Source organism: Olea europaea, unplaced genomic scaffold, assembly GCF_002742605.1.
Source record: "Olea europaea var. sylvestris unplaced genomic scaffold, O_europaea_v1 scaffold2949, whole genome shotgun sequence".
NCBI classification, from domain to species: domain Eukaryota; kingdom Viridiplantae; phylum Streptophyta; class Magnoliopsida; order Lamiales; family Oleaceae; genus Olea; species Olea europaea.
Genome location: NW_019248097.1, coordinates 27,792 through 37,071, shown reverse-complemented (window position 1 = coordinate 37,071; position 9,280 = coordinate 27,792). Strand labels below are relative to the sequence as shown.

The 9,280-nt window shown below is 38.3% G+C and overlaps 1 pseudogene; it reads left to right on the top strand.

Annotated features, from left to right (window-relative positions):
• Positions 1-440, top strand: part of LOC111384603 — a 5,904-nt pseudogene extending 5,464 nt beyond the window's left edge.
• Positions 441-9,280: the final 8,840 nt, after the last annotated feature.

Genomic DNA, 9,280 nt, shown 5'->3' with positions numbered 1-9,280 from the left:
GGCCCTTTGAGTTAGCTATCCAATGCAACTTGAATCACCTCAATTGGACATCGGGAAAGAAAGTTATGATTAAAATACTGAAAACTGTCTGGCGGAACCATGCGGCCGCATGACTTTCTACTATGCGGTCGCACACACCTATACCGAGAATTGAAGAGGCTGAAAGTGCATAACCATGCGACCGCAATGACAATAACCATGCGGTCGCATTGTGTTTTTTTGGCGGCCGAATCTCAGTTTCCTTATACGATTGAATCTCTTATGGTAACCTAATTTTCAAGGGATATAAATGCCCAAAACCATCCAGAACGAAGGGGGACGCCCCCAGACCTATTTCTTTCATCTTGGTGCTCAAGAAACTCCATGAAAAACTAAGGAACTCGGTGAAGCAACGAAGGAACTCATTGGATTTGGAGATTTCACGTCATAATTTCATGTAATTCGAACTCTCTTTGCTTAATAATTTCTAGATTTGGATTTTCTCGTTATGAATTAGTATTGAAATTTGTTTAACTTTTAATAAATTTCTCATGGATCCAGTCATGCTTTTTCCATTGTTAAATTAATCTATTTGTTGAGTTTCAATTTAAATTACTTATTGTTGTGATTATTTTAACTTTTATCAAATCCTTCATAGATCTAGCCATGCTCTTTCTATCGAATGATTGAAATAATTGTTGAATTTTAATCTTAATATCACTTTATTGGCGGATTGATTACTGCCTTATGCCTGACGTATATGGTCGATTTTTGATCTTGTTCCAATAAAAATGTGCGAATGTGTTATAGAAAATCTAGATTCTAGAAACATAATTGGAATAAAATTGGACTTCACTGTTAAATCTTCCAATTAGAGAGTTAGGAAGAAAACCTCTAATTGAGTAAAGATACATGAATTATTGATGTTGATTGATCCAATCCAATGGGGGAACTCCGACGCTTCACTAATTCGCATATTGATAATTAATTTTTATTTCAAGTGACAAATCATTCCCACATTTAATTACGAAAACCCTAATTTGTTTGATCTTTTGAGAATTTTTCCATCTCTCTGTGGATACGACACCCCAAAACTGTACTACAATCACCGCGTTATTCTTTCGGCGTAATCAAGTCTCAACATTTGAAAATTTCATTTCATTAAAATCAAAAATATTACAAGTGGGTCGAAGCCGTTACAATTGTCCTAATCTACTTGTACCATTGGCTCTTCCCCCACATCTATCCCTGTCTCTTGGAGAGCCTCAGTAGCTTCTTCGACATCTCTATCTGGTCGAACTCCAGTAAATCCCCCAAACTCTACTTCCAGGGCAGTCAAATTCAGAGTTGGGTAGACCTCCTTTAGGCGACCCAGCATAGCTTGGGCATTCCAAAAAGCCCAGAAGTTGGTGAAGTCGTCATACAGTGGGTACTCCTCGAAGTGATCGATGAAGTTCTGCATTGCTGATTTCCCTGTCGCTTTCATCTCGACTTTCAGAGAATCGATCTCTTCAGCCTGGGCCTTTGCCCGTTGTCTCAGCTCGGCCTTCTCTTGATTTGAAGCCTCCAGAGCTTTAGTGGCCAAACGGTGGAGCTCGTTGGCGTGATCAACTCGTCTCGTTAGAGAAGCCACCTGACACTCCACCTCATACAGCTCCTTCTTCAACCTCTCTACCTCAGCATTGGCCTTTCGCCTCCAACTTCTTCTTTTCTGCCTCCGCGGCCTTAGCCTCGGCAGACCCCATTGCATCCTCGTAATGTAGAGCCTTCTCAGTCGTTTCGCCAGATCATCCTTTTTATCCCGGATATCTTTCACAAGACCCTCCAACTGGACGCTAGTGCTGAGGGTTCGGGCAATGCAGGCACTGTTCGCCGCTACAAGGTCTTCAGAAGTACATGAGGCCGTGGTCCCTTCACGCCTCCGTCCAGTAATTGCTATGGACCACTGCCACTGATGCCTTCTCAGGAGGCAGAGCCTCCAGCACTTCCTTCACGGGCTCTTTAGTGTTGGTGCCCAAGAAGTCCTCTTCCTTTTCTGGGCGAGCCCTCTTCCTCCGCTGCTGCCCCGGCACTTGGGTGATTGAGAGAATAGAAAGCGATACAATGGCCGGGGTAGCAGCAGTAGCAGCCTTGGAGAAAGGAGCGACCCTCTCCCGTATCGCCACTCCAATGGGAATGGTAGTCTGCCGAAGAGCCGGACCGCTACTTACCACAGTGGGTCCCTTTGTTGGCCCAACAACCTTTTTCTCCTTCAAAAGGGTTGCCTCCGGATCCTCCTCTTCCTCCTCCTCTACAGGTGGCTGGAGCTTCTTGCTCACAGCCACAAGATCATCTGTCTGCTTCTTGTAAGTAGAGGAGAAGGTCTTTAAGGCACTCACCTCGGCCATCATCTTCTGGATGGTTTTAAAATCAGGCCTCAATGGCCTCTTCTTATTGAAGTCATCTACAGCAAGAAATGAGAAAATTAGCACAAGTATAGTGAGTTCGAAAATCAACTCTAAAGGAGTTTACCTCAATTACTCACCTTGGGAGGCCATCAGTTCGTGTGTCACAAAATGATTATGCTTCCTAATTAGCTCGTTGTACGACCTCCTCTTCAGCGGGAGCTGATAAACGATGCAGATGGTGTCGAAGTCCTCCACGGATAGCTCGCATCGAGGAAGAGTACCTGTATAAACAACGGTTTGCATCTGATCTGAAGCAGATAAAGATATAAATACAGAGCTCTAGTACTCACGAAGTGTTGAATACTTAGTTGGGACTATAAGAGGTGCCAGGGGGTCCCCCTCTATCGTATCCCATCGTCTGGAAGCCCGAAGTTTTACAGTCCTTTATCGAGCTCAGCAGGTCCACTATGAATGGAGTATGGGCCCCTCAAGAGGTTAAGCAATACCACCCTTCGTCTTATCACCCCCACCGTGACCTTATGGATGTATAAGGTTTGGAAGACGAAGAAGGGCATCTCCATCTCGTAGGATGCCTCTTTCCAAAGCATCCACGACCCGACCATTTGGCTCCAAGAATTTGGGTTTAACTGGGTCGGAGCTAAACCATAGGACCTCAGAACGTACCTAAAGAAATGATGAATGGGTAACCTAAGCCCCGCCCTGAGAATGGCCTCACTAATGGCCACACACCCCGGCCTAGGATAACGGGCTCGCTCATCCGACTCCGGCAAAATCAGACCCATACTATCTGGGATCCTATACTCTTTCCTAAGTCTATCGAGGCCGACAGACTTGAGTTTAGAAGGATAGTCAGATGCCCTCCAGTGTACAGAAGTATCTATTGGGCCATCAGGTCGCCTCCAAAGGTTTTCTCCTCAAGTATCGCCTCTGACAGTTCTTAGGAGGTGGCCAATACAGGTTGGTCCACCCTTACTATTTCTAGCTCCTTCCCAGACGACCCACTACCCTCAGAGGCCATATTTTTCAATAAAAATTGTGAAAAACTCGAGAGATACTTACGAAAGTCGACTGAAATTAGTATCCAAATGCCGTAAAGCTCAAACCAACACCTAAAAAGTCGTCGAAAATTGTAGAAAGACTCGAGAATCGTTGAAAATCGCCAAAAAATTTGACAGCAATAGGGATTTTCTGAGTTTGCAATAGTGAAAACGTTCGAATGGCACAAAGGCGTCCTTTTATAAGGAGCTACAAGCGATCTACGCCGTCCAATTCAAAAACTGTCAATTTGGGTCATTCATCGCATCCCAAATCTGGATCGTTTAAACGAAACGCCAAATTTGATCATTGCCCAAGATCTTGCTGTAACTCTCATGCACGCATTGAACACGTTGCCTCGATCTCCAATAGCTGTCTACAATAAATGGCTGCAGTAGCCTTTTCTGGGAATGGGCATCACACCCAACTGTCGTCTTGAAAACACGCGATAGGTGTCACATCATTTAACATCACAATTGAGGCACTTCAGATCGAGTTCCTAAGCTTTACATAGCTTCAATGTACCTGAGGGTCTTTGCCTCGGAAGCAGCATTTTCTTGCTTTATAAAGCTTAAGTCATCTCCCAACGCGTCGTCCCCTGTGGGTCAACACACTAGTTGTAGATACCCTTCTTCCTCAACATTACAGAGCTTCAACGCACCCGAGGGCTTTCGCCTCGGACGTAGCGTTTCTCAGCTTAATAAAGTCTAAGCTATCGCCCAACGCGTCGTCCCCTGTGGGTCAACACACCGGTAGCAGATGCGCTTCTTCCTCAACTTTTACAGAGTTTCAACGCACCTGAGGGTCTTCGCCTCGGATGCAGCGTTTCCAAGCTTACAATGCTTTGGCCATCTTCCTATGCGTTGTCCCTTGCGGGTTAACACAGCGGGTGTAGATGAACTCCTTCCGCCTTCAGCATCATGACTCATATGCCTCGGGCGAAAACTAACTGTCCTTCACGAATTAACGAACTACCAACCGAGACGACCCCTACCGACGTCGCCTCAGTTTAACAATACACTCCAGCTACAAAGCCTTCGACACATCTACTCACTTCGCGCTTTGACATTAACACTTCACCAGATACTACAAATCTCCTCTAAGATCAACATAATCGGATAAACAAGTCTACCTATGATATGAATATTCATGCCTGAACTTGGAGGGAACACTGTTACGCCCCTTACCAAAACACTTTGGCACGTCTCCCCGAACTTACTAAACCACTTCGGTACGCCTATCCCACTTGTCACGTGTCCCTACGAAGTGGTTCCGAAGTGATGTCAACTTTAGCAGAACTTCAACTTAACTCACCGCAAGGCTTAGACCACAAACTAAATCTACTGAAGCAATCGAAGTGCTTGGCACTCCGAGGTGCTCCCTTAACAGATCCATCGTCAGTTTCAGAAGTATATCTATGTCAGGATCCTTTATGGATATGACATCTCCATGGGTCTAGTTGATGTGACATCAACTTTATATCAACTCAACTCAAAAGAATTAATAACTCGCCCACTCTAGATGCATCCGACTGACGCCTACGAGCGGGCGTCTCACGCCTCAGATGCATATACGTGTCCCACATCTAACGGTGCTTCTCATCTATAAATACTCAAGGTTTGGTAAGAGACAAATGTAATGAAACTCCTATTAAACTTAGATCTCCACATTCAAGCATTATATATTATCCTCTCCATTCTCTTGCACAATTCTGGCGTCGTTCCGATCATTGACCACCTACTTGACCGTCGGGGTGTATGCTGTCGCTGCCGCCTCTGTTGGTTCCGACTGTGTGTTGTTGTGCGCAGGGAGGAACACGTGAAGTGACTCTCGATTGGCCATGTGAAAGTCCAATTCGCAAGGTCAACAACACTGAATCACCGATAATCTTATACTAAAATGCAGAAACATTGCATATAGTTAAAAAGTAACAAAATAACCAAATAGAATCTTAAAAAACAACAACGACAAATGACAATAAAAACAAGAATAATGCCTAGGCTCTCTTACAGCTGAAAAAAAGGACAAAGTTTTATGTAAAATTAATTTTTATTGCCTTTTAAAATGCAAAATTAATGAACTGGTTACTATATTCAAGATTATAAAAAAAAAAAAATTCAGAGGACAAAGAGAGCTAATCTATTCTCTTTATTAAGACATTGGTGATCTCAAAATGACTTCATTAACTTATTTTGAAAACAATTGAAGCTGGAATTGCTAACGATATTTATAAGCAATATATGCATTTCGAAAAGAATGACGTATTAGGCAATTTTTTTCCCATTGAAATTTTCTTTCAGCACTTATAATTCTAAAAATATATCTAAACCATCATAATTTTAAATCCCATCATTTTTTTAAAAAAAAATTATTTACTTTTTTTTTTTATATTCAAATGATATCTTTTAAAAAACATCCTCAAATGATTTCTGCTTTGGCGACATGTTTAATATATAAAATAAGTTGTTTTTGCTATTTTTCTTTGTTTATTTGTTTTTTTTTTTTTTTTTCATTGCAATAAGAGGTATACGTGTTTTGAACTTGGGGTTTTATTGGGTTGGTTGTTGAGGAATTAATTATCAATGGTCACTGAATTTAGATCCACATTTTTATTGGTCACTAAAATTTAAAATGTCGAGTTTTGGTCACTGAATTTAAGTTCATCTCAAAATGACTTCATTAACAAAAACATGAACTTAGATTCATGTTTTTGATTGGTTACTGGAATTAAAAATGGTCGAGATTTGGGCACTGAACTTAGGTATTCTTCAATTGTACACTAAAATTTAAAATATCGAATTTTGGCCACAAAATTTTGAAAAATGTTGTTCGTTACTCACTAGAATAAATGTTGAACTCTGAAAAATGTCGTGTTTACAGTGAGTGGTGTAGAACATTTTTCAAAGTTCAGTGATCATAACTCGATATTTTCAGTAAGCAATCGAATATATGGATCCAAGTTTAGTGATCAAAACTCGACATTTTAAATTTCAGTAACCAATGAAAAATATGGACCTAAATTTAGTGAGCATTGAAAGAATTAACTCGTGGTTGAGTGTTGGTTGGGCTTTAATTTCAAAGTTTTAATAGAAATTATGATATATTACGTTTGATTCTCAATTTCTCTAAAATATTTTTTTTTCTCTTCTTTTCAACCACACATTTTCACTAAAATAATATTACACGTAAATCAAAATTTTTTCTTTATTTTTTAACCGCACATTTTTCATCAATTTATTATTCTAAAATACAGGGGCGGACCCACATGGGGTCAGATGACCCCCACAAAATTTTGGTTTTTTTTCCCCTCCCCCCTTCAAAAAATGGTTGTTTTAACCCGTTTTCGACCCACTTTAATACATACCAAATGAAATCAAAATATTGCATTCTTAATATCATTTCTAAGCGTTCATGGCCTAGTTTTTCGCTTCTTAATGGTGTGCGAAATGATCGACCATAGCAAAAGATACGATGTATTAAAGTAGACCGTTATAAATTACTATTTCAAAAATTTTGATAGTTTGCTAACTTTTAAAATTTGTTAATGATCATATACTATCCAAATCTACAAATCGTTTGTATCATTTAGAAGTTCGTTATGAAAACTACATCGTAGTTATATCGAATGATCTAAACAGATATCGAAAATAGTTAAATATGCGTCAAACGTACGTATTAAAAGAGGCGTTTAACTCGTCTTTAAAAAAATCAATTATTTCATTAACCTTTATTATTTTTTCACGATAAATTTTTCAATATAATTTACATTATTTTTTTAGGAAATTTTACATTAAATATGATGTCAAAAATTCTAAAATCGTTACGGATTAAATGTAATTTGAATTACTTTCAAATTTTTTTTTGTTAAACTTAAATTTCATTTACTTCTTATATCCAATTTGATTTACTCGTCGTTAGCTCAACATCCATAATTGACATGATAAACAAAACTATACATGTAGCAAAATTCATTTAACAATATTGGTAATGACAGAATTATAAGACACTTTCAAGATGTCAAAATACGTATTAATTTATTTTTATAAATATTATATTTTTTAAAAAAATTACACATTAATTTTTGGAGTTAAGCACAAACCGCAAGGATGAACTCGTAAGTGACCGTGCCCTTACATGCCCAGCGGGATCCCCATAAATAAAATAATCTCGACCTCATGTGTGTGTGTTATATCAATCCCGCGATCATTCATGTGGGTACTGTAGCATGACTCTAATTTTTGACCCCACAACTCAAAACGATTGGATCCGCCCCTGTTAAAATACATTTTTCATAAAAATGGGGCTCAAAAACCCTCTTAAAATAAAAGCAAAAGTGATTTCGAAAAATCAGGAGCTTTCCGCGATCGCATAAATTGACTAATACCTTGACTAAGCATTGACTTTGAAAGTGCCTATTTTAAGTTTCTTCGAAATGCAGAATAAGGTTCTTTTAGTGTTTACCAAGAATATGAGCAAAGCATATGCCTCAAGGAATTCACTCCGTTCCTTTGTCGCAGTGACTTTTGCTTTTTTATGTGTAGCTTAATACATTTTGTTTTGTTAAAAGAAGTTATTTACCTATTCGAGTAAAATTGTTTTGTGGGTACCTTTTTCTTTTTATAATTTCTCGACCATTGGTTCGAGCAGGTAAAATTGAATGCACCTTCCTTTCTTTAAAAAAAAAAAAAAAAAAAAAAAAAGTGAAAAGAATAAATAATAAAATTAAATTGTAAAAAAAAAAAAATGATAATCCATGGTGACTGAGTGTCCCAAGTAAGATAAGGGGATTATATACAAGTGGGACCCAATAAATTCCTTGTCGTGGCTGCTCTTACTTCCTCTTGTTTTGGTAGGGAGCGCTAACTTACCAAACCATAGATTTATGGGTCATACTTTTCGTTTGGTCTCCATTAATTTCTATTTCATTACATTTCATTTTTCTATATCTTATTTTCAATCACATAAACTTCCATAAAATAATATTATACGTAAATTGAATTTTTTTCATTCTTTTTCAACTATTCAATTTTCAAAATAACACTATTCCACACATTTTCATTTTCAAAAAATAGGGGCCAAACATGTATATTTTATGTGTGTTTAGTTCAAGAATTGAATTTCCAAAGATTTGCAATATAGTTGATTTCGATCTTTTGATCAACGTAGAAAATTTTGATCTGTTGTGACGCTCAATTGATTGTGATACGAAATTACAAATTTTAAGTGTCATATGATCTCAACGTTTCAAAAACTTTTGCCTCTTAAAATTAACTTATTAATTTATACGATTTTATAATAATATTGTCGACACAATCGAGTATTGGGTTGACCATCATCTCTTGTTAGTTAAGGTACATTATTCAATGGGTTAATGCTAAAAATCAAGCCTACAATTTACTACAATTTTTTCAATCTTCTACGATCGCTAATTATTATAGTCTTATCTTAAATAAGATAAGTAGACAGGTTAACCAGATTTAGCCTACTTTTTAATGTTGGAAATATTATTATTATTTTGGTAGGTGTTGAGGATCACATCGTGGTCTCCAAAAGATATTGTGGGGCCCCATTAATTCCTAGTCGTCAATCATTGTTGATCAATCTCCTTTTATATTTTTACTCACATAATTCAATGTCACCAATATTGGCCGTTGATCGACAAAATTTGGTATATTGTGGGGTTTATCTGCTGCCACATCATGCTCGGGTCACATGGGCCTTTCATATTGTGAGTGATTCTCTCTTACGTTATTCACAATGTTTTCATTCGGTTGGATAGAAATAGATTTGATAAATAATAATAATTATGGAATCGACCGTGCTTGATGGCCAAGGCCACATCCAGGTGCTCCACGTAC